Source organism: Purpureocillium lilacinum (genome assembly GCF_023168085.1).
Source record: "Purpureocillium lilacinum CBS 284.36 DNA, scaffold_1, whole genome shotgun sequence".
Taxonomy (NCBI): Eukaryota; Fungi; Ascomycota; class Sordariomycetes; order Hypocreales; family Ophiocordycipitaceae; genus Purpureocillium; species Purpureocillium lilacinum.
The window spans coordinates 279,886-288,384 of NW_027072111.1; positions in this window are offsets into that span (position 1 = coordinate 279,886).

The following is an 8,499-nucleotide window of genomic DNA, read 5'->3' on the forward strand; positions in this document are numbered from 1 at the left end:
GTAGCCTGAGTGGTGTGGTGCATGTAGGCTTGCAGGATGAGTGGTGTGAAGCTCGCAGGATGAGTGGTGTGCAGCATGTTGGCTTGCAGGATGAGTGGTGTGCAGCCAAATCGGCTTCCAGGACAAGTGGTGTGGAGCTCGCAGGCTTGTGGTGTGAAGCATGTAGGCTTGCAGGATGTGTGGTGTGAAGCTCGCAGGATGAGTGGTGTGCAGCATGTTGGCTTGCAGGACGGGTGGTGTACAGCTTGCAGGACGAGTGGTGTGAAGCAAAACCGGCTTCCAGGACGAGTGGTGTGAAGCATGTAGGATTGCAGGACAGTGGTGTGAAGAATGAACGCTTGCAGGACGAGTGGTGTGAAGCAAAACCGGCTTCCAGGACGAGTGGTGTGAAGCATGTAGGATTGCAGGACAGTGGTGTGAAGAATGAACGCTTGCAGGGCGTGTGGTGTGAAGCACGGGACGCAAATGGGGGCAGAGGAATGCGGGAGGAGGCAAAGAAGGATTGCAGCCGTTTCTGGATAGACTTGTCGCACGCCCAGGACAAGGGGTAAGACCAGGGTAGTACGGGGTGTCGACAAGGGTCTATGTCCCCTGTCATTCAGCTCACCACCAGCTACTTTGCTTCACACCATCAACCTTCACCCCCCCGGTTCTCCACACCATCGTACTAGATACCCCTGTCCACGCTTGCCTGCAACGCTGACAGCCTCGTCTGAGCGCCGACAATGGCTCATTCTGGGGGAGGTCCTGGAGTCGGCGGGAGAGTCAATCCGCAACTTGGCCGTCCATCCTCCATCGTGGAAGGCGCTGCAGTGTGTCGAGGAGCCGAAACTTGCGTCACATGAGAATTAGGTAGAAACGACCGCGGAAGGGTCTAGGGCCGACGCCCCGACCCTCTATGTCCAGTCTGTTCTCTCATCTTCTCCCCTCGCCCACCTGCACCGTACTTTACTCTCAGCTTGCGAAGAAGCAACGTTGAAGTAAGTAATTGGCCAGCCACGACAGCATCTACCACCAACATTCGCTGTTCGCATCGTCCTGCATCAAGGCACTGCGATCTGTTCGCTACCGTCACATTGTGAACAAAGCGCCGTCCGAATTTGCTCTTCATCGATTATTTAAAGCCCGGCGCAGCATTGCACGCAGAATGCCGACCAAGCTGCCGATGAAGTGTCAAGGTTGCCATCCGCCATGAGTTTCAACGTATGCCATTTACCCGAGGCCTCACTGACGGGTCATACTTAGCTAGGGAAAGCACCATCCGCAGTCTTCAGATGCAATCACGAAATTGCCTCCAAGATTGTGGACGGTCGGCCACGACTGAGCCACCGCGCGATGATGATTTACAAAGGCCACCCAGAGAGGGCTTGCCGCAACCTTACCTTCGACTCGCGAAGGAACTACACCTCCACGCCGACGGGCTGTATGCTGAGGCACGCCGTTGCCCCCATAAAGAAGGGTAGGGTGGCTCCTTAGACTCGGACGAGGCGTACCGGGTTTGACCTGCAACGTTCTACTTCAGTATCCCGGTGGACAAAATTCATTGGTGCGGTCTGCATGCATCTCATCCCTGGGTAGCCATCACTGTCGTCAAAGTTCAAAGTTCAGATCAGAGTTCAAAGTTCCAGGCTCTATCGCGTGACTCCCGACAACCTGTCTTAGCGCAGCATGATGCTCGTCGGACGGGTTCATATTAGAGCACCCGAGTCTGGAGAACTGCAAGTGAGATGTCTGGCAGCCTTGCCTCTGTAGCGTATTCGTCGAGCAACAGAATGAGAGCTGCGGGACGTCCCGAGTAACATGCGACGGCATCTACGGCACAGTGAGTCCACCGTTGCAGCACGTCTCCAAGGTCCGAGTAGGTCAATCGGACTGCCATCGAACACAGAGTGTCCAACAGTGTCGTCTCTACCTATACAGCATTACGAGATCGCAATTCGAAGTTCAACCCCGAGGTCAGATGTGGCGTGCCCAAAGCCAGATTCGTCGGTACGTAGCTGTAGAAGCAAATATATTAGCGAGCGTATTTAAATGGTTGGGATATTTGACGGACTTGCCTTATGTTCCAGAACACTTGCTCCGCCCACTAGACACAGCCTGCGATGCCATCGAACTCGGCAAGTTGGCGTCCCTGTGATATGTCGTACATATACCCTTCGTCCCATTGCCTGCAGTTGAGTTCGTATTTGTTGGCTCATTACACGCGCCTGGTGGCGCTGCATGAGTTGAAGCCGCTGCCGATACAGAGCAGCGAAATGTTGTTGTCTCTGCTGCGGCGTCATCATTTCTCCATCCAGACTCGATGCACAACTCATGGATGCAGCATAAACACCTGGCGGTAATACGCTTTGAATCCATGAATCATGATTCAGCTCGATGTCTGCAAATACATTTTGTGGCATGCTATCTTTCGAGTCGCTCTGCCTGTTGTCGAGGGCGATTTGTTGCTGCAGTGCATCGTGAGCTTCTTGCCATGGCGCCGGAGGTGCGTATTCAACGGCGTCATAGTAGTCTGTCTCGTCGACACTAGGCTCTGCGACAGTATCTTCGGCAGCACTGGCGCCATCAAGGCCATCTTTGCGAATGGCGCGGTCTGGCTCGCAGGTAATGCTACCTGTGGCTCTACTCGGGCTAACTTGGTTTGAGAACATAGCAGTGGCGGCTGGCAAGTCAGAAGTCTCACGCCGCACAGTAACCCGAGACCGAAGGTTGTTTGAAGTACGCCAAGAACACTGACAGCGGAAGGAACAGTCGGGTTCCGTCAAGTTCGTATCCGGATAATGGGGTATGTCGTACCGAGAGTGCGTGCGCAGATTTGAACCTGACAGTCCCACAGTATTTGGCCTGTCTTGCGGTCTCGTGACGACTCGTCAACTCGAGGAAAGCGGTGCTTCACATTGGCATGGAAAATGGGCATCAAAGAGACAAGAGACGTTGAAGTGACGCGCAGGAGCTGTGGGAGACAATGTCGGGAACAGACGGGGCTGCTGAGAAGCTGAGTGGCGGTCCTGTACCCTACTGCAGCGGCTTCTACTGCGCTACGGCGGTAGAGATAATTCTGGCTCTATTCATAGGCTTAGGAAGCCAGCGAATTGTACAGTACTGTATTATACAATAGTGCTGTATAGTATAGTACAGTATAGTATAGTACAGTAGGCGAGGGTGGGGAACATAGTGGCTGACAGTTGTGGTGGTGTGGGAGAATTGCGCGGGCTGGGAAGGTGGGTACCTTGGTGGTGAGCGGCGTAAAGTGGTGTGGGCGCTAGTGGCGTTGACCACTGTCTCCCACAGAGCTGCTTCCTACCTACGGCTCTGGATGTGTTCTATCATGGCTAATTTTGGGTCCACCTCGCCCGTTGGGTCCAGGACCGTATGAAGCCGCAGTATGCTGTCACGTCACAGCGCCGTACTGTCTGAGCCGTCATTCACGAGCCTTTGCACTACTGTAATCCTCATTCTTGCGATAGTCGCATACATACTTTCCGGGTCGCAACTGTTTTGCGTCTGACTTATATCGGCACAGGTCTAGCCAACAATGTCCGGCATCTTGGTCGACAAAGGCCTCACGAGGCAAGACCGCCTCGTGCTCCAGAATCTTGCGGCTGACGTTCGGGGACTACCGACGGAGGAGGGGGAATGAAGGGCAGAAACAACCGGGTAAAGGTAAGTTAGGAAGTAACCAACCGTCTACTAAAGCGACTGGCGGCGCTGCGCGAGCGTAAAAAGAAGCATGCGGATGTCTGGATAAGTCTTGTTAACAGGACAGGCAGCTCGGAGGCGAGACGCAGCTACATTGGCGACACTCAAGGCACTCAACGACCCGGCTGGCGCGCGATTCGACCCGACTATCTTCACTAGTACCGAGGTGCACAATCTACAACTGCCTGGTATTTTGGAAAGGTGGCTCTTACGACCCTTGGTTCGCATAGCGCGCTCTGTGCTTCGCGTCGAAACGGATGTGGTGATGATCGTGCATCTACTGCTCTACTTCTGTACCTCCGTGCCGAGCGCTGCTTTCCTCTATTGGAATTTCTCCTGCGTACATGGACTGCTACACTTGGCCATGCAGGCGACGTACATGGGCACATATACTCTCATGATGCATCAGCATATACACCTTGGCGGTATCCTTAGCAAGCGTTATGCTGTTTTGGATGCCGCCTTCCCCTATATCACAGATCCACTTATGGGACACAGCTGGAATTCCTACTACTACCACCATGTTAAGCATCATCACGTGGAGAACAATGGTCCGGATGACCTGTCTTCCACCATGCGCTACCAACGAGACAATTTCGTTCATTTTTTGTGCTATGCAGGGCGATTTTACTTTCTCATCTGGCTCGATTTACCATTATACTTTCTCAGGAAGAACAGAATAGGATTGGCGGCAAAGGCAGCGCTGTGGGAACTAGGGTGGTACGCAACGCTGTGGCATTTATACAGTCTGAACGCAAAGGCTACCCTTGTTGCATTTATCCTACCACTACTAGGGCTTAGGGCGGGCCTCATGGTCGGGAATTGGGGTCAGCACGCCTTCGTCGACAAGGAAAGGCCAGGCTCTGACTACAGGTCCAGTATTACATTGATAGATGTATCGGCAAGTGTTGCTGCCCACTGTAGGTTGAGTATCAGCGGGCTAACGTTGGGTAGAGCAATCGCCATTGCTTCAACGATGGCTACCACACATCGCACCACCTCAACCCGCTGCGACATTGGCGCGAGCACCCTGTGTCTTTCATAGGGTCGAAGGCAGAATACGCGTCGCAGGGTGCACTTGTTTTTCACGGTATCGATTTTATGATGATAACGGTCCGTCTACTCCTGAAGGACTACCGTACCCTGGCGGAATGTATGGTTCCCATTGGTAGCCAAATATCAATGACCATGGACGAGCGAGTGGATTTCCTAAAGGGTCGTACACGGCAGTTCACGGACAAAGACATACAGCGGAAGCGTAAGCCTGCAATATAACGTTCACCATCCTGAAGGTGGTGCAACGGATGCTTGGGCGATAGAATACTGAAACGCTCGAGGATCCAGAGACACAGGTAAGGAGAAAGCGACGACGGTGAGTAGGGGCGTGGAGAAATGCCTCGGAGACAGGGGAATGGTGAGAACGTCTCTCGAGAAACAGGCCGAGAGGATGGAGGATAAGAGGCCACTCTGCATTTCCACCCGGTGCCTCGTGCCAATTGGGAACAGGCACCCAGTAAACTTGTACTGTATTGCAAGGTAGTTGCTAGAAGCGCGCTTCGTATCCTGCCTAGAGACTCGCATAGAGGCAGCTGCAGAATTGTCCATAGTTGTTCCAATCATGGTGCTCAGTATCCTCCAAAGTCCGATTGTCATGCCTACCACCCTGTAGATTGTATTTATCGTGTGGCTGCGTCGCACCGTCGAACCTCGAGAAGGTACAATGGCTCACCGGAGGTCATACGTGCAAACTGCTTCAAAGTCGAGGGCGGCGGCCGCAGACGTGGTGAAGGCGACGTTTGACTTGCGGGCATCACCATTTAGTTGCTCAACTACACGGATGAATCCAGCTGCAATGACGCCTATGCCATGCCACATGTCTCCCCCAAGATTGGTTCCGTCGGGCAAGCCTCTATCGCACTTCGATACCCGTTTCTCACTTCTATCCACTCTGCATCAACCGCGTTGGTGACGCGGAAGTGGTTGTCGCTGCCAGGATCTCTGCAGAGAAGAACATTCTTCTGAGCTATTCTGCCACCATATGCAAAGTCTCCGAAAAGAACTATTTGCAGTGAGCTGATCCCATCTGGCCCGAATACCCACTTCAAGAACTGGTAGAACTTGTCTCGAAAGCCGAGCTCGGAGTTCGGGTAGCCAATCGAGGATCGCTCAGTGGGCTTCATGGCCCATGATGCATAATGGCGGAGATCGGACGCTGACTGACGCACATGGAGTATCTTCAATGTCGCTTTCGACCTAAAAGGGACCAGAAGATGTTGCTAGCGGGCATCGCCGTTAGTTCGTCCACATCGTCTACGTCGGCACTACTTACCAGGAGCTCGGGAACACAGCTCAGACCTAGGAACTCGAGGTCAAGCTTTGAAAAAGGATTCAGTGCAGGCTCTTTTCGCATCTGGGATAGCTCAAACTTCGATATACCCATGTCGGGCAAGTCGCACGCCTCTTCAAAATTGCGTACCATGGCGCAGGTTCGATGATGTAGTACTAATCGCCTGAGAGTTGCATGGCGCCGACGAATTCGCTTTAAGAGATCCAATGGTGCGGCCGAACCAGTTTGACCGAGGCAAATCTCCGTGAGTCCCTCAAAGGCGTCCAGGTAATCGGAGACATGGCCCAACGCTGAGCCGCGGCCCTCTGCTTCCTGTATTTCGAGTCTCTCTAGTCTAATGCGCAGCTTACTTTGCAGAATCCGCTTCAGGAACTCGTCCATACCGGGGCACATTCGCAAGGTGAGGGATTGTAAGCTGTTGAAGTTCAGCACGCGTACCATCGCAGCCGCCACGGGTACGTGTGAAAGGTCCAAGGTACGGATAGCTGGCAAGATAGGACGTGGAGACCGGTCACTCAATCCAAGAATTCCGTAAACGAATATATCTGGTGCGGCAATCCCGTTCTCGTCTTCCTCATCGCCGATGTAGCCCAGGTTCTCTCGCAGTTCTTGCCAATCCACGAAGTCTAGTTGAAGGCTCTGTAAATGTTGCGAATTGGTCCGAATGGCGATCGCAAGGGTGTCGAGATCTTCGGGACGTGGCCCTTTCCAGCAAAGGTCGCGTAGATTGCGGAATGAGGCCAAGTCAATATTACAGTGGTCATGGAAATATTCATGCTGACTGCAGGCGTAGTCTGTTGTCAAACTCAAAGACCGAATCCGATGATGTTTTCGTGGGAGGATCCCGTTCGTATCGAGAATTTCCGGCGGCACGCATGTACCCAGATTCCAACTAGGTATTTTGTCAGGTGGTCTAGATTTAATGCGGCGAAAGACGCTCACCTGAAGCCTCGCAATTGGCCGTCCATGAATTCGTCTAGCAAAAGCTTTGCCCTTTGAGAGAGCTGCTTGAAACGTGGTTCGAGCTCGACGTCGCCGTCAGGATCGAAATCGCCCTCGTCGGAGTCCCATACATTGGCGTCGTCTTTCAGGTGGGGACATCTAGACAAGGTAGCGTATTGCATGTTCGTATGGAAACGGACGTTTGTGGCAAGGCGCGCAAAGTTCGGTGACGGGAATGCATCGGGAATTTTGTGTAAGTGATATTCACTCCACGGCCTGATCATGATCGATCGCCAGAGGATTCTGGCAATAAACGTGTGCATAGGTTTTGAAGTCAGGGAGAGAGATTTCAGATCAGGTTTGTGTAACTGGGGCCGTTAGCAGGATGTGTAGGTCGAGATTTAGCCGGCTCGCCTTACTCTTGCGAATACAAGCTGCAAAATGTCCAGGGGCAGTCTCATCAGCATGCAAAAATGCCCTGACCTGGTAGATGGGGGCGCGGTAGATCCCATGGCGCTGCTGAGGCCGGCGCACAGCGATACTTCCTGCTGTTTGATGGGCAAGTGTCACGAAGAAGTATCGATGGAATGGAGCCGCTGAGAACAAAAATAGGACAGCGTATGGTCCAGAGGAGAGGCATGATGTCGCACTCGTTTATTGGCACATTGCTGGTGACAGCACGGGCAAATTGCTCGTACAAGGCGCAGGGATGAACGTGCGCAACGAGAAGTTGAGAAAAAAAAATACATGAGCTCTTGGAAGAATTGGTCGGCTTTGGCACCTTTACACTCACTTTGACAGCACCCCGCCGCCCCCTAACCCAAGCGTCAAGGACTATTGCAGGTCAGTTACTGTACTGTACCGCTCCCCGAGTCTGTCCGAGCACTTCGTCTAGAGGCGCACGGCCCACACGTCCTGCACGCTTCACACCACACGTCCTGAAGCCGATTTTGCTTCACACCACTCGTCCTGCGAGCTTCACACCACACGTCCAGGAAGCCGATTTTGCTTCACACCACACGTCTCGCAAGCCGACTTTGCTTCACACCACACGTCCTGCGAGTTTCACACCACACATTTGCGAGCCTGCATGCTTTACACCATCCGTCCTGTGAGATTCACACCACACATCCTGCAAGCCTACAGGCTTCACACCACACGTCCTGCGAGCTTCACACCACACTGCCCGGACGCCGATTTGGCTTCACACCACTCGTCCTGCGAGCTTCACACTATTCATCCTGCAAGCCCACATGCTTCACACCACTTGTCCTGCAAGCCTTCATCCTTCCCACCACACGGCCTGCGAGCTTCACACCACACTGCCCGAACGCCGATTTGGCTTCACACCACACGTCCTGAAGCCGATTTTGCTTCACACCACTCGTCCTGCGAGCTTCACACCACACGTCCAGGAAGCCGACTTTGCTTCACACCACACGTCCTGCAAGCCTCCATGCTTCACACCACACATCCTGCGATCTTCACACCACACATCCTGCGAGCTTCAC